Source organism: Octopus bimaculoides, chromosome 5 (genome assembly GCF_046866305.1).
Source record: "Octopus bimaculoides isolate indiv1 chromosome 5, ASM4686630v1, whole genome shotgun sequence".
Taxonomy (NCBI): domain Eukaryota; kingdom Metazoa; phylum Mollusca; class Cephalopoda; order Octopoda; family Octopodidae; genus Octopus; species Octopus bimaculoides.
Window position 1 is genome coordinate 65340436 of NC_142932.1, and position 19000 is coordinate 65359435.

At 35.0% G+C, this 19000-nt stretch overlaps 1 long non-coding RNA gene across 1 annotated transcript in view; it reads left to right on the forward strand.

The window, feature by feature from the left end:
• Positions 1 to 19000, forward strand: part of LOC149135568 (uncharacterized) — a 440654-nt gene that overhangs the window by 385591 nt on the left and 36063 nt on the right. The window lies entirely within an intron of this gene.

The following is a 19000-nucleotide window of genomic DNA, read 5'->3' on the forward strand; positions in this document are numbered from 1 at the left end:
AAACTATTTTAGTTTACATCAACAGAGAATAGGTAGTATCTATATCAGTTGTGAAAAGAATTTATTTATAAAAGACCAGCAGATTATCCAGGACATAAGTTGTCTTCATTTGCTTAACACTACATGAGTTAAACAAAATACACACACACAAATGCATATATATTTGTGTGTGTGTGTGTGTGTATTTATATACACACATGCATACAAATACATATACACACACACACATATGTATGCATTCATGTACATTTATACATACACACACACACACACACACACACACATACATTCATGGACATTTATATACACACAGGCATGTGTGTATGTATGAATGTATGTACGTATGTCTTTCACCCTTTGATTGCTCTTATTTTGTCCTGCAGGGTGTCCAACAATCACCCTCTTCACGAAGCAAGCTTGATGGAGTTGCCAGTTTAGTCGCCAACAGCCTGACCATGCAACAGGTTGTATTGAGTTACATGCTACCAGTGGTATGACAGATCGCTCTTGGGTACTACAGGTAACATGTAACCCAGTACAACCTGTTGCATGGTCGGGATGTCAGCAACTAAACTGGCAACCCCATCAAGCTTACCTGGTGAGGAGAGTGATTGTTGGACACCCTGCAGGACGAAAAATAAGACCTATCAAAGGGTAGAAGAGATCATGAGTAGTCAATGGCCATCCAACAATATGTATATACATGCATGGGGACGTGGAAAAACCTGGGTTCGTGTCCAGATGTACAGTTGATCTACTGGGTGTTGGAGGCCCCTCTGTTGTCACATCTCTCTAGGAGAGGGAAACACTGAGAGAAAACCTGCGGCACTGACAATATTTGATAATGTAGACTAGTTCTTTTTGAATTTATGTTGTCCAGGTTCACAGAGTGGGGCTGGATTTGTGCAAATCCTTTCCCCACTATAAAAAAAAAATCATCATGCACAGGTGCTATGTCTGTCCGACGTCACTTTGTCAAACATCTTTTTGTCCACGTCTTTTTGTCCGATGATTTTTTTGTCCAATGACTTTTTGTCCAATGACTTTTTGTCCAATTTTAAATAAACTCTTTAGAAAACATGGTGAAATATCTCTAATGATATATTCACAGAACTAGAACAAGCCTCATTATAGGATTGTTATTATCGTTTTTTTGCCTTTTCCGTTAACAGTTTTACTTTCTCTTTTCCCTTCTCTCTTTTAAATATGGTGTTGTGTATAGAGAGTGCTGAAAATTTAGTGTACACACTTTTAATTTACCCATCTCGAAATGACAAAATTCATAGTATTGATCAAAAACAAAAGTAAAGCAGTTGATGAAAGTAATTACATCAACGGCTTTCATTCAAGCAATACAAAACTAGGAAAAGAATACTAGAGATGTGAGAAAAGAAGGCTGTGTTCAGTGTGAATTCACATGCTAACAGAAAACAATGAGCCAAAAATTATTTATTTTTCTAGTGAGCACCTTCATCCAGCTGGTGTAGATTTCTTAAATGCTAGAAAAGCAGTTGCAGAAATAAAGCATGAAGTGGTGGAAAACATAGCAGCAAGTTTATGCAGCTAACAGAAAATACTTACTCCCAACTTCTTCATTTGTCTGTACTTTGCAGACAAAAATATTCTGGATTTCATGCTAATCCAGGGGCTAGATCTGGTTATGAAATACCTGAAGACTATTATAAACTTGATAATAGCGAACAGTTTCTGAGATATGACTTGGGTATCAAGGATCAACAGTACATACTAGTATTTGCATCAGAAAGTACTCTTCAGGATATAGCATTATATCATCATTGGGCATGTGATGGAATGTTCAAAATTGTGCCACAACAGTGGTTTCAACTGTTTGGCATCCATGTACAAGTTAAAGGTAGCAGTTTTCCACATTACTTGCATTACTGCTGAATAAAATAAAGTAGACATGAATTATTTTTTGAGCAACTGAAAATTATGCAACCTAATGCATATCCACTTGATCTCATGGCAGATTTCGAAGTTGCAGTTCAAAAGGCATTTAATTTATTCCCTAGTTCATCTATCATGGCATGTTTATTTCATTTGAGCCAATCAGTATTTTCAAAAATTATATAGATTTAGGCCTCAAAGAAAAATACAACAAAAGCACTCAGCGCAAACCTCTGCCAAGGCAACACCAACGTCCTCTCAACAATTAGCCAGAGATGATTTTAAAATGAGAATATCTGAAATAAACTTGACTGCTCTCACAAACAAGAATACTAGAAATGAAGCTGACCACTCTCAAAAGTTAAGTAAAAAAACAGGAAAAATAATCCAGAATCCTTGTCCAGTACCAGATCGATCCCAAAATCTAATCAGTTCAAGCCAGTCCCTGAAACATTCCTGAAAGTTTCATTCGAATCCATCCAGTGGTTCTTGAGATATCTTGTCCACAGGTAAACAGACAAACACAACTGAAAACAATACCTCTACCTTCGCTAAGGCAGAGGTAATAAAGATTCTGAACTCTGTCTTAAAATTCGATGCTTTTAAGCATTAGCCTTCCAACCCATTAAAGATGTTGAAGAGGCCTATGAAGAATTAATAGACAATGAAAAAACACCTGCTGAATTCATTGCTTACTTCGACTTGACTTACATAGGCATTGTGAGAGGACATGATTCTAGATGAAGAGAACCACCTACATTCCCAATAACTGTATGGAATGTGAATCAGTGTATTCTTCAAGACCTTCTCAGAACAAATAATGCTGCAGAGAGGTTTCATTCTGTGATAAAGCATTCGGCGGGTGGAGCATATTTGAATATTTGGAAATTAATCTGAAGGAAGAGGAAAAACTCGTTCAAGGTAAAACAACTCAAATTCTTTGTGGAGATCCATCAAATTCATGCACACAGTATTGAAGAATAACTGAATGCCTCAAAAGATTGATCTCTGAATATGGGTCAACAAGAAAAACTGATTTTTTGAAGAGTGTGGCATATAATTTGCATCAATTTTAAGTGATCATAATAAATCATTAGTTATATCTTATTACTTTTTAAAATGACTTTTTTAAGATACATGTTTTCAGAATTTTACTTGAATCTTATCAATAAAATTGTCAACGGTTATTTGATTTTGATGTTCACCTTGTTTTCTAAAGAGTTTATTCAAAATTGGACAAAAAGTCATTGGACAAAAAAAATCATTGGACCAAAAGACGTGAATGAAGTGACATTGGACAAAATGATATTGGACAAAATGATATTGGACAAAATGATATTGGACAAAAAAGTCGGGTCACACCTATCACAAAAATGGCCAGTCATAGCTTTTTCATATGTGAGACTTTTGATCAGGTAATGGCAATACTCAAACACAAGTTTGCAGCCATCATATGTATGTATAAATGTGTATGTATGTGTGTGTGTACTGGTATATGAGAGTATGTTTATATATACGTATTCTTTTATTCTTTTGTTTCAGTCATATGACTGCAGCCAAGCTGGAGCACTACCTTTAGTCAAACAAATCAACCCCAGGACTTATTCTTCGTAAGCCTTTTACTTATTCTATCAGTCTCTTTTGCCAAACTGCTAAGTTACGGGAATGTAAACACACCAACATCAGTTGTCAAGCGATAGTGGGAGGACAAACACAGACACACACATATATATGACGAATTTCTTTCAGTTTCCATCCACCAAATCCACTCACAAGGCTTTGTTCGGTCCGAGGCTATAGTAGAAGACACTTGCCTAAGGTGCCACACTGTGGAATTGAACCCGGAACCATGCTTGTAAAAATATACAAGCTTAAACTTTACATTAAATTGAAGGATTACTCAATGCACTTAGAAGAGTACATATTCATTATTCATTAACAAGAATAGTACTGACAGTGACCTCGAAGTTTCAGTCAGGTAAAACATCGTCAGACAGTTTGATGGTGGTTTAGCAGGCCAGAAAACTTCAATGTTGCTGTCAATACTGTTCTTGATAAAAGAATTTTATACATAAAACCTGGATGTTCTTTAATATACATGCCACCAACATATGTTGGTTTATATTGGAATAGTTTGGCTAAGTCTACAGTATGGCATATTGACAAACCCTTCAATTCTGTGTGATCTCATCAGTAGGAACCTGATATTCTAAGTTCAAATCCCACACCTTCATAGAATATAATTTTAAAGTTTATATTACTACTAGCAGAGATATCAGGCATTGCTTGGGATTAAAATGACATAGTTTGTATATATAATACAGTTAAGCTGAAACGTGATACGGGAAAGTGCAGCATTGATGACAAAACATCTGAGTAAATGATGGGCAAATTCGACTAAGCGACATGTCATATGTCCATTTGGAGGATTCCAGTCCCTAACCAGTCATAGAAAAATGGTGTTGAGGAGGGGGAGATGAATTTTGAACACACCAAAAAACTCTCAGTGGATATTCTCTCATTTGCGGCCGTCAGCGCTGTTGCTACCACACTGAACAATCAGCAGATATGGGACTTACATCTATGTGATAAATTAAGCCCTTGGATGCACTCAACAACACCACGAGAGAAACCTACATGAAAGAAATGGCATGGTAAAGGGGTGGGATTTGCAAGGCAGCGCTTGAAATCAATGACACGGTCTCTAACAAATGTGGCGTTGGGCTGCTGACATGGTTGAGAATCAATAGTTGTGGCTCAACCATGCATTCCTTTGTGTAAACAGCATACAACCATTGGGAGGACAACTCTGCTCCCAAACAAAAACAATTCTGCATGCAAGGTCACATTAAGGACATGAGCTCTAACTAACATGCTTGGGTCTTTGACACCATAAATTAGTATGCTAATGTACATGCAATATTTTGGTTTGTAATCAATAGCTGAAGAATATTTGCATGGACTCAATCTATGCTTAGAAAGAAGCCTTGATACTGAAGTTAAAAGAAAATAGTTGAATAGCTGCTAAAGATTTAACATATTTTAGCATATTTTTCATAATAAACAATGCGTTCCAAACAGTTTTTATTCCAACAAATTGCTTGTTATGGTACTATGGGAACAGGCTGTTATTGTTACTACTTAGACAATGCGGTTTGAAGTTTACATTGGTTCATCCATTTAATACATCCTACTTATATAATTTCAGTAGCTGTTTTTCGCAGTTTGAACAAGCAATATGTGGACCATGTGAGCAGTCATTCGTATCCCAAGGAAGGGGGTTTTCTGCCCCCTGGGGCCCTATTACTTATTACATGAAAAATTTTAAGAGTCTAAAACCATCTCTGGTACATAAGTAATGTATGTTCCCAGTTTGGAGAAAATCAGTTGCGAACTTCAGAAGTTCTGCAGGTCCTCAATTTTATATATAGAAGTAGAGAAATTAACATAATTATGTCATCAAGAGTAATATCCCTTGAGCCTATGAAGCAACCAAGTTATGCAATTGTTCCTATTGTTTACCCAGGAAAGGGGGTTTTCTGCCCCCAGGGGTCCCATTACTCATTATGTGAAAAGTTTTACGAGTCTAAAACCATCTCTGGAACATAAGTAAAGTAAAACTTCAGAAGTTATGCGGGTTTACACACAAACATCCTCAGTTTTATTTTTATTTATATATATATATAGACAGAGAGAGAGAGAGAGAGAGAGAGAGAGAGAGAGATTAGTAGTGTTGGATCAAAACAGAGTTGAGGAAAATGCTTTGCAGTATCTATTCTCACTCTTTATATTCTTGAGTTCTAGTCCCAATAAAGTGAACTATGTCTTCCATCTGTTTAAGGATCCATAAAGTACCAGTAAAATACTGAGGTCAATGGCATCTAATGCTCTCGCCTTAAAAATACTGACCTTGTGCCTAAATCAGGAACCTTATTATTATTTTTAAGGCAGCAAGCTGCCATACCTAACAAATTTCTTAGTAGCATTTCTCCTAACTTTGTGTTCTGAGTTCCCATTCAGCAGAAGTCTACTTTACTTTTCATCCTTTCAGGGTTGATAACACAAGCATCAGTTGAGTGCTGAGGTTGATGTAATTGACTAACCCCTCCACAAAAATTTATTGTAGAAAGAATTATTACTATTATTTTTATTATATTATTAAGGCGGTAAGCTGGCAGAACTGTTGGGCAAAATGTCTGGTGGTTTTTAGTCCATCTTTATGTTCTAAGTTCAAATTCTGTTGAGATCATCCATTTGAGGTCAATGAAATAAATACCAGTTGATCAGTGGGGTTGTTCAATCTACTAACTCATCCCCTAAAACATCTCAGGCCTTGTACCTGTAGTAGAAAGATTATTATTATAATTGCATGAGGGTGCATGGCTTAGTGGTTAGGGATGTTGCATTCACAATCTAGTCTGGGTGAGGCATTGTGTTCTTCAGCAAAACACTTCATCTCACATTATTCTGCGACCACTTTGATACCTGACATGTGATACACCATGCACCTGTTCAGGCAACATCGATTTGATGGGGAGAGTGAGTTAATGTGTGGCACGAACATGTGATCACTATAAACAAATGATTTGTGCAGGTTGTTAGGTTAAAGCTGAACACTTATACGTCATCTTTGACAGGAGAGTCCATCATTATTGTTGTTGTTGTTATTATTATGTAAACACAGGTTAATTATACTTGGCAGTATCACAATTACAAAGCAACAGGACATTTAATTCAACCATCATCATTTAACATCTATGTTCCATGCTGGCATGGCTGGAACTCTTGCATGGGATTTGAATATAACAATGGTGAGTGTAAAATAAACCTTTGAATGGACACAACCATATGCTCACACAAACAACTGTATTAGACGATATGCACTCATGCACACTACTCTTATTAGACTGTAGACACAGAAACCTGTCTATATAAGGCCACACACACACAGTTTAGTGGTAGTAACATCTGATTTGGTTTGAATAGTCTGAGATTAATGACTACATCAGAAGTTTTATAAAGATGTATATCTAAAAATAAAGGACTGAGTAGAGCGTTCAGATGAGAGGATGAACTTAATAGAAAAAAAAAAGAGTACATTAAGAGAACATACAGTTAGAGCTGAAGCATTTTGAGGAAGACAACAGTGGAATAGACTTTGAATGGAAGTTTGCTTATCAACAAGACAGCATTTTTTGTTGTATCTGGCTTACAACGGTTGCACGTGAGAAAGGAGGTTGTGTGCGTGCATTCAAGTGAACATTGTATGTACTGATAAAAGAATATTTGCTTGAAATGAATCCTGGAAACAGCTTATCATGATTACTCTTCTACATTTTGCCAAATACCACAAAAGAAAATATCAAGATTTGCTTTTATATGAAGCAACATTTTTCCAAAATTAGAGAGATTTATTTCTCTGATACTAGAAATTGAGATTTATGAGGGCTGTGTAGCAAAGTCACTAGAGATTCCATCTTTGTTCCAAAAGATTGTTATTTTAGTAAATCAAAATGGAAACAGCAAAATATTCTTGCTTCCCGCATCCCCACACACACACACACACACACACAAACTGTTCTCTCCTATCCCTAACAAATTTTTAACTGTTTTCTACATAACCAATTTTGGATGCAGTCAAGTCCAAATGAACCATAAAACAAAACAAAACATCCTCAAAATGATATCACAATTTTTACTACAGTAATTCTTACAAACAAATACAATTTTACAAATACATTTTTTAGAAATGTGCCATTTATCCTTTGAAAATCTCAAGTGAAATCAAAACAAATACTTTTATTCTTGTCTGTCACTGTCCGAGATAACACCAAGTCAAACCAATTCTAATTACTTGCACCAAAATACCGAACATACTTTATATATTACAGAATAATGTATCACTGACATAATCAGTAAAATTGGTGCCTATGAGGGGTAATTCTCAAATTATGTTGTTCTAAAGACAAGGAGAAATAGAAAGGATCAGTGATGCTGAATTGAACATTAACCCAGATAGTTCTCTCCATAAGTAACTAAATCTTTATATAACCCAATAGAAAAAAACGAGAAACATTAATACATAAACCTCATTGAAGAAAAAACTTTAGCAATATCAGAAATACAATTAAAAAAAACTATAACAGAACTCCCTATACCAATGACATTTTAATAGTTTTATGCACTCACTGGACCAATGGAGAATGTAATATTGGAATGATAGACAAAGTTGCTAATCACAGAAGTAAATGTCTTCTCTGTTAAACTGTATTTACCATAAATTTTTATTACAAATTCTTATAAAAAGAAAATGAATATTTCTAAAGACTTTGGGAAAGAAAAATGTTTGAATTTTAAAGAATCATTTTCCTGCTTAGTCAAAGGAACTATGTATATCCAAATGTAGTGGCAGGGATAATCTGATGTTAATCCAACTGAACATTATACAGACTGGTTTATTCCCTCTATTTATAACAATAAATCCTACTGTTATATTTCATTGATACAGTAATAATCTGGTTAATTCTTACTATAAAATGATGTAAAATAGACTGCTACTAAGAATCTCACATTTAGCTCTCAACTCCAAACATTGCTGTAGTTATCTAAATTTGTACACTTATTAAATCTATAATAGAAATTGCTTATTGCTATACATCTGCTAAGTCCATAGAACAAATAAATTGTGCAAGGGGAGTACAAATGGTCTCATTAAAGATGTGATTTATAACAAAACAAGAAATGTATTTGCCAGAGATAAAAAAAAATTCAATCAAAAATATTTAAATAATTACAATCTAATTAGAAAGGTGCACTGAATGTGTATTCTTTGGAATAAAACTGTGGAACTGATTATGTGTCCACCTTCCCAACTATTTTGCAACAAGAGCAGAAACAACCTCATATGATAATTAGGAAAATATTTCAAAGAAGTTGTTCAAATAATATATTTGTTTCATCTGATGATCATACTGGCTTGAAACTCAAGTTGCAAGACAAACTCTTAGCTTCGGTTTTAATAAAATAACTATATTAATAAACTCTCAGGTTCAGTTTTAATAAGATAACTATATTAATTAGCGAGTAGAGCTCATGGAAATATGAAACTTTTTAAATGGTTATAAGTTTCTATTAAGCCATAAAAATTAGTGTTCCTTTATAAATTGTATAAGCTGCATTATTTTTATTTAAAAACACCTTTCATTTCTCTCAGCAGTTCAGAGGTTCATTTATAAATTTAAGAGCTTCACAATGTAACATCCAACCATATGTTTTCAGTTTTCATGATGTTCACTCTCATTTTCATTTTATATTCTATTCTCTTAACTGTTGTAAATACTCTGTACTCTTTGACTTACATTTTCCCTTCTTCACACTGATGCTCCCGAACTTGTACTAGTGTTTTGACCCTCTGCTTCTCTTTATGTTGTTGCCTATACTGTCTCATTCTTATTCTTGTTAGCTTACATCGGTTGTCATCCATATTTTATAAACAAATATCAATTTTTAAGTGAGCAGATGGTAAATAATTGTACTTACACACATGTGTTAATTGATAAGCAATATCAAAAATTTAGTTCAATTAAAAGAAAATTATACAAACAAAGCTCAGACTAGATTGTTTCCCAACCAAGATTAGTCCATTTCACAGTCCACATCACCACTGAGGCTGTTTTTATAACACAATGCTTTGATGTTATGGGAGATAAATATGGCTTTGACAAGTAAAATAAACTCTAGTTTCGTAGTTTTGCAACTCTGGTAAAAAAAAGTTATGTTTTTTGATTTTGAGAGAAAATAAAAGAACCAGGGTCATTAGTAGTGTATTTTATCACTTATTGAAGTTACCTTCATCATTATTGCCCGAAGTATCCCTTTCACCATCACTAACTTCATCTTTGAACTCTTCATCATCTTCAATGGCTCTAATATGCTTGTAAAGCTTATTCAGATGAGAATTGGCATCCTTGGACTGTTTTGCTCTCTAGATTCTGAAATGATGCATACAGTCATGCCAGTACTTGCTCAAAGGTAGTGTTTGTGGTGTACTTCCCACTTCTCCCCTGACTATAGCCCATATGAGCTCGGTTAGCTGCAAATCAGAATGATGTGGTGGAGAAAAGATGACCTCATGACCTCTTTCTCTTGCCATGGAACAAACAATTGGAAGAACATGTAGTTTGTTGTATTCCTACAGTTTTTCTCATAGCACACACTTCAGATCTCCTGCTTCGAATGGAATCTCTCATTCTTGACATGCCACCTGCATTTGAGCCTTCTTCTGCCATCCTTGTGGTGTTGTTTCAGGGAGATTTGAGTGACATTTGGCATTATCCATCACAATGACAGCGTTATTAATCCCTTGGTCATCAACAGCTTTGAAGAGCTTTTCCATTCACTCAACAAAATACTTGTGGTTGAACATCCTATGGTAGTCTCCTACAAAGACATGCAGAGTGTCCTTCATTAAGTGAGCCACTTGATTTTCATTTCAAGCTTCTTCTGGCACAGTGCTGTCAACATCAATAATGGCCATGATGAAACAGTGTTGCTTTCCTTTGTGTTGTGTTTTCACTTGTTGATCCAGCTCATTGTTTAGATCATACAAACTGTCATCATGACAAGCATAATTTTTGTGAATATAGCTTTCATCCATGTACACAATTCATCACCTCTTTGCTGTGTTGAGAGGAACTAATTTGACTGTATAGAGATCCCACTTATGAATGTTCTCAGCTCAGAGCTTGTAGTACAGCATTCCTTTCCTCTTTTCATGACGGTATCCTTTTTGCTTAAGGAATCTTTGAACAGATTGCAGAGCTGCTTGGACTTGGTTTGGTTGATGATGAGCAACAGCAATGAAACCATTCTGGATACAGCAGTCTATCACATCCCGAGCAACAGTCCTAGTGTGAATCGCTTGACAATCTCTGAGAGATTTCTGGATTATGGAAGTCACAAGATGAAGATCAGGAACTACCAAAGCCACTGGATTTTAATTTCCAGTCATCTTCTGCTCTGAAATTTCTCCAGTCTGAACAAATTTGTTCCAGATTTCGCTGCAGAACTTATTACTTCAACCAAGGATATTCGCAGTATGGTTCATGGCATCTGCATTCTTCATTTGCCCAGGTCTCTTATTATTGTGCAGCACGACATGTTTATGATGAAACTTGGCATGTACAGAGAGAATATCCAGCTTCTCCTCCTTGGTAAGGCTCCCAGGTTGATTTATTTTCATGAAAGTCTCCTCAGATTTGAGAAACGGTTTATCCACAATCTTATGAGTCTTCATGGGCATGTAAGAAACATTTCTCTGTCTATTGTTTCTTTTCGGCTCCAAAACACGATCTTCAACTTGATCCTTTTCTTCATTTCTCTCCATAACTTTTGATCTGGAGGGGAAAGAAAACTAAAGGTGCAAAAGGAAGATCTCAACAAGCACTATTTAACAATATAATGGGTTTAAACTAGCAGTAAAAACTGACTGAGTAAAACACAAAATAGGCCTCAATAGTGTCGCAGATTGTCAGTTCAGCTCAGTATTTGTTTATATCTACTTTTGTTGCTATCAATACAAAGTTTGAATAACAAATTTTTAAAAAACAATAACATCCACAGCTATTTTGTTAAGTTATTTCACTTTCATTGAAAAATCTACATTTTAATCTACTATAAGCTTTCCTTCTTCCATCCAGTCATTAATGAATTTGTCAATGTGGATAGATAAATAGATCAACAGATAGAAGATATAAAAAATTCAATATTAAAATGCTATTGTTTTTTGTTTTAGTCACAATAATATATGATGTTTAAAATTTGCCTCTGCTAAACACTTTATATTTTACTACCTCTTCAACAAACTTTTTAACCATGTCATTCCTCTCTTCAGGCAATTTATCATTTCTCTCCTTACCTTTCACTTCAACTCTCACTTCCACTAACCACAAGATAGCTTAATGCATTGACTGATAATAATATCACTCTCTCTCTCTCTCTCTCTCTCTCTCTCTCTAAGCTCAACACCAGACCATCACCTCTCTGTTAAATATACTATTTCTAGGTTTCTTTCTCTATAACACTCCCTTGAACTAACATTTTAACCTTGTAATAACTATTATGTTCTCTTTACCTCATGTCATTAACACTTCTCTCTTGCTCTTCACCTTTCCCTTCAACTAATCACATGCCAACTTAACGCATTTCAGCCTTAGCATATTAATATATAGATGACAACAGAACAGGAATCGCATAATTAACTTCATTAGCTTGCAGCTGTTTCTGATATAAAAAGCAGTGCACTCAGAGCTGAGTGTTTGTGCAACATCCATTAAAATGGCTTCAAGGGAACTATAAGATATTGCATACGTAGTCAGCTCTAAGTACAGCAGAAACAGCAGTAAGCCCTGTACTTGCCTAACACTTTACTCTAAAGCATATCTATATTGAGTTCTATGAACTGGTTATTAGAATTGCTAAACTGAAGTAAAATCATAACACACACACAGGCAATGTGTGTGCATGTTATGATTTGGCAATGCAATATTATAATATTGCATTTCTAAAGAGAACCTAGTCCCTGTTAGAGTGGAGACAGGAAGTAGAATGATAATTTGGGTTGCTAGTGAATGCTATCTTACAGGTTAGTCAGAGAAATAAGAATTATGGGGGGATAATGAAGGGTTTATGAGGAAATAAGCAGCACAAGTAATTTAAGACGGAAAAAATCAAGTTAAACAGAGAGAGACTTGGGGAGGTCCTATATTCATCCTCAACAACAGATAAAGAATAAGGCTTTCTACAACTCTGATAGAAAATTAAGCCTGACATTTATCATGACCCACCTACAATGAGATAATATTCTAAACAATAACCTTTAACCTCTTTCACAGCAAATAAACTAGTAAATTTGACCAAAATAAAATCAAATGAAAACAACAGCCTATCAACAACTCTCTCTCTTTCCACCACAAGATGTAAAAACTAATAGAGCTGATTCCAATGACAGTTCCAGTTCAAGATTCTTCTGCCCAATAATGTCTTCTTCATTATTAAATAGCTTACATCTCATACATTCCTTTTGCTTGAAGTAAAAGAATCTTATAGTGATGTGTTACAATCATTTCACCACAAGCTATGATATCTTATGAAAGTTTTAAAAAACTGCCAGGAATTCTGTAAAAATTAAGAAACATATCAGACATTGAAACAGTGTTACAACAGAGTAAGTACACAACTGCTGTTGATTAATTGCAGCTCAATCACAGCTGTGCTGTGATTAATCAACAACAGCAGACTAAAGAAAAGACAGTTCAGCTATGAATAATCAACAACAGACTACGATAAAATAAGAAACTAATTCATAAATTAGTAAAAAAAAAAATGTATAAAAGACAACAGAATATAAACAGGTTACACTCTCAGGTGTGTAGTCTAAGAATATGGAGATTAATTCAATCAACTTTTACTTCCAGTTAAAATTACTACTGGCCTTGTATTGAATCAAAAATTGTAATTATAGTTACAATTGGTTCAGAATTTTAATATTTTATGCAAGACATACATAATTTCATTTTCAATATATGAATGGCATAAGTAGCAAAAATAAATCAGATACAGAGTAAGCTGTCATTTAACACTGAGAAAACACACACATACACGTATTAATAGATTTGTGAGAAGAAATAAGAACAGATAGGACTTGTAGTAATCATGAGATTTATAAGTATGAATTACTGGTAGGTACTGAAAAAGTAGTTTATTACTCTCAAAGAATTTGGCAGGAGTAAAAATAGAAAGGATTCTAAGAAAATTAGAAAAATAGATTTTAGGTTACTTGTCCCTATTGACAGTGAATTATAACAGTGCATTTGGCACAGAATTATTACTCCACAGTATAGGTTCTGTGCCAAATAAAAATAGTTTTATTTTCCAAGCTTTCAGTCAGCTGATCTAGTGTAGTTAGCTCCCCCTACTTGTTTTTAGCTTTTAACACACACCTAATGCTCCCTTACTCATATATACTACTGTTCAATAATCTATCTTGGTGACCCAATTCCGCCAATAACAATGCTTATAGTTTATGAGAAGTGGTAATCGTAAAAGTAGGGCCCTGTAAATATAGGAACATAATGCTATGGTAACATATCAGTTCCCTTTAAGTCTTACTGATAATTAGCCAAATTGAAAGGAATATTACTGAACCTTTCTCAAAGTGTTTTAGAAATGGAGAATTCATAGTGTGAGCGGGGTGAGGAGGAGAGAGAGACAGACACAGGGACAAAAAGCATGTGTTAGTGGCTTGATGGTTCATCATTTCTCTTAGCCAGAGATGTAATGACACCTCTATATAAGGTGATATTCTTGTTACCCACCATTATGTGAAATAACAGCCTTGGCACAACCATTTACAAAACATGCTTTCATTACTTACATTCTAAGATAGTTCCTTATAATTATTTCTTCCATCATAATGCTCAGTAGTTGTAAAAGAGCACAAAGTCTATTTAGGCAAAAGATATCGAATTTCTATGTATTAACATGCTAACAAATTTCCTTTCAACTTAAGAATTTCTTTTGTTTTTATAATTACTAAATTTTCTGAACATTTTGAATTATGAGTAAATTTGTATGTATGCATGCTGCACTGCAAACTGAGATAATAGTCCATGATGATTTTTTTTTAGATTTTCTAAATAACTACCCGAGGAATTTTGAAGATTTACAAGATAGTACAGTACACTATTTTTGGTTTGTATACAAAATTTATATGTAGCTGTCTTAGTTTCCATATTCTGATCACTTATAAAGATAGAAATACCAACTATTTCAAGAAGAATTATTTTAAATAACTCATATGACACAAATGAACCATTGAACAACGAAATACATAAATAAAATTCACAGAAGCTTTGATTATGATTAGTGTTTGGTGTATGAACCATTTTGTTTGTTGACCTCAAAAATGCAGTTGTTAGTGGATTCAGTCAGTGTTTTGATAGTAGAGGGTAGGACTGCCTAAGCAGAGTCTTGTATTGCTTTCCCAAGTGTTTCCTTAGATGTGTACTACTTGCCATTCTGATAGATCTCACATTTGACGAAGCTCCAGAGGTTCTCTATGGGATTCAAATCTGGAGAACAGGCTGGCCACTTCATTAAAGTTTCTCCTTTGAATCTCAATGAGGAGAAGGTCTCTTCAGTTTTCTTAGCAGCATGTGGTGGGGCCTTATCATGCATAAAAATAACCTTGCTAAGCTCAGATAATGGGAGCTCATACAAGCCAGTAAGTTAGGACAACCCTAATAAAGTTACAGTATGTGATAGAATTAATCTTCACATCTTCCGGCACTTTAAATGGACCAATCATCCTGTCTCCCATGATTCCAGCCCAAAACATGACTCCTCCACCCTCTTGCTGACAGTGCAAACACATGGGAGTGGGGTTGTCATAAAACACCCATCCCTTAGCCCAATCATCAGGACCATCTAGCATAGCTCAGCACTCGTCAGTGAACAAAATATGCTTGACATCGGTCTTCATATACATTCTACCCCATTCTAACTGAGCTTTTTTGTGTCTGGGAGTCAATAGAGGCTTGCATGTAGGTTTCTTTCTCAAAGCTACCAATTACTTTATTTCTGGTTGTTTTGGAGACATTTTCAATACCAGTATCTGCAAACAAAGCTTTACTAGTACATCCAAGATTTTTAAGTAAGCATCGCTTGAGATGGGAAATGTCTCATGCTGTGACTGTTCAGGACTTACCTTTATCACTGCACTCATTCTGATACTTGGGATTTTGTAAATATTTGCGAACTGTTTTCACATGACAACCTAGTTTATTGACCACTTCATCTACAGACTTGCCTTTACCTATTTCTTTTATAATCTGGTTCCTCTCATACCCTGTAAGATCTTTTTCATGCCCCATCTTTTGAAATCAATATTAGGACTTTTAATTCTGTTCAGCCAAAAAAGAAAATTGTTGATCAATATAAAAACTAAAAAAGCTAAAGGTACTAAATTTTGTGTACAAACCATAAATAGTGTACTGTATTATGATGTAAATTTTCTTCAAAATCCCTAGAGTAGTTATTTAGAAAATCTAAAAAAATCGTCATGAACTATTATCTCAGTTTCCAGTGTATCTATGTATATATCTGCACAGAGAGACAGAGTGACAAAGATCTATTTAAAGATCAAGGCATATCAGAATGAACCACCCCACACTTGGTGCGTAAACAGACACAAATCCACAGATAAACAATTCATTCCATTAGTGAAGGGCTCAGTGAAGGGAAGTTCACTGGTGTTTGGTAATATGCAAATCCAAGTGCATCAAAAACAGAGTGAAATTTTCAGTGTGGTATAATATATTATTTCTTCTCTAGGTGCAAGGCCTTGAAAAGTTTTTGGGGAAGAGGGTTAGTCGATTACATCAACCCCAGTGCGTAACTGGTACCTATTTCATCGACCCAGAAAGGATGAAAGGCAAAGTCAACCTTGGCAGAATTTAAACTCAGAATGTAGCGGCAGACGAAATACTGCTAAGCATTTTGCCCAGGGTGCTAACGATTCTACCAGCTCACTGCCCTAATGACATAATATAAGAAGAAAAAAAAAAGATAAACAGATTGTATGATCTCACTACAATGTTTCATTAGGAGATTTTAATATAACACAACATTGTACATTTACTTATGTAAGACATGCAACATCCATAAGATTATGCATGCAAATACATCATTATGTTATAATCCAAATCCTCAGGCAACTATATGCAGGTCAATATATGATGTGTTGCTAAACAGGCAGGTTCAGCAGTGTATAAATACCCAAAGCAAGAATATGAACAGTTCAATATACAAGCGGGGAGAAGAGTATAGGATTGAAGATTCCTTTTGACCTCCATTTTCAGAGACTGAATAAATGATATGGTACTACCACTACGGTTATGGCAAAATATTCTTCAATTGCATTATCAAATACCATAAGTAAAAATAACAAACTTTTTATTCTAATTTCATAGTTTTATGTTGTACAGAAATGTACAAAGTAATAAAAAATAATTTTACAATAAAAACAGGCTCCCAAGTTACCTTCAATGTTATGGACTTTCAGACACATCTCCCACATGCCCAATACACATCATATTTATTCAGATAAATCAAGGGTTCACTGTACTTTCTAAAAACTATGAAAAGTTATGTGACCAGCTGTTTCCACTGATAACCAAAAGATGTCCATTTTGTTCAACGTATAAATTAAATGATGCCAGCATTAGTAAGTTTGTGTTTTGGTACAGTAGCAATATAATCTCAAAAACTAGAAATGGTGTATGAATAGGTGGAGGGAATGGCTACAACAAAACTGTGAATGTTGGTAGATGTTAGAAGCATTAGAAGACTGATTAAAATGGTCTGTAAATGGAATGGTAATAGATTAGATGAGCCACAAAGTAGCAATACATGTTAATTGACACTAGAGAGGATCTGAAATAAATAGGGATCATAGCAGGGGGTCTACAACAAAGCATAAGACTGGAGTATGTGATACTATCAATCTGCATTACTATTACCATCATGGCAAAATAGTTAATGATTAAATCTTTTATCTTTTACTTGTTCCAGTAACTGGACAGTGGCTGTGCTGCAGCATCGCCTTGAAACGGTTTTAGTTAAATGAACCAACTCCAGTACTTATTTTAACAGTCTCTTAAGCTGAACTGCCAAGTTATGGGAGTGTAAACAAACCAATGTTGGTTGTCAAGTGTGTGTGGGAGGGGGGAACACAAAGAACAGATATATATCCATATATACATTTATGACAGGCTTCTTTCAGCTTCCATCTAACAAATCTACTCACAAAACAGTGTGAAGTTATAAAAGAAAACAAGGGGCCACACTGAAGAACTGAACCTAGAACCATGTGGTTCTTACTATACAGCCACACTTGCACCTAATGTTAATTAACTTTCAGAATGATTAATTAGAATTAAGCTAATCTTGTCACCCATATAGTTAATCAGGTTACTTAGTAAGGTGTCATCCACAATGACTGCATTATAGTCAGTTGTTATAAGGTTAAAGGAGAGACCTTAGATAGAAGTAATTACAGAAATCTCAAATTGCTGAACCAGATCATGAAAGTTATGGAGAGAGCTGTAGCACAATTAAATAGAAAATTAATTAATGCAGATGAGATACAGTTTGGTTTTGTACTAGGGAGAAGTACCACTGATGCTATCTTCTTAGACAACTGCAGGAAAAGTATTTAGCTAAGAGTAAAGCATTATACTTGGCATTTGTTGACCTGTAGAAAGCCTTCAATAAAGTCCCTCACTTTGTGATATGGTGGTCTCTGAAGAAGCTAGGAACAGATGAATGAATGGCTTGTGAAAGTTGTACAAGCCATGCACAGGGTTTTTTCCAGTAAAGTGAGAGTTAGTCATGAGTACACTGACAAATTTAATATGTAGGTATGACTTCACCAGAAGTCAGTTCTCAATCTCCTTCTATTAATTATTGTCCTCCAGACCATACCAGAGGAATTTAAGACCAGCTACATGCTGATATCATGCTCTCATGTAAGAATCTGTAACAGAATTAGAAAAGAAATTCAAGATGTGGAAGCAAAACCTGCACTTAAAGGGTTTTAAAGTTTAGCAAAAAACCAAGGTTCTAGAGGGCAAGGAAACAGATGGAACCATAATTCTGGTTTTAGACCCCTGTTGTTTGTTGCATATATTAATGACATAGATGCCAACTTGAAGAATGTTGCAGTGTTGAAAAATGAAGATGACATAAAGTTGTACCTTCAGATAAAAAAAGAACAGATCCTATATGCTATAGATCCTTCTTGCAATCAGACCTGGATACAATACAGCATTAGATTACCAACTGACAACTCAAGCTGGCTATGGTCAAGTGTGTTACTATGCATTTTCAGAGGAAAAAAGCAGCTTTTACATACTCTCTCAACAACATCAATCTTAAGAAGTCTGTTAGTAAACATGACTGGGGTATTAGTGTCAACAGTAATCTGCATTGGACAAACATCTCCAAGATTGTCAAAAAAGCTATTTAAACATGT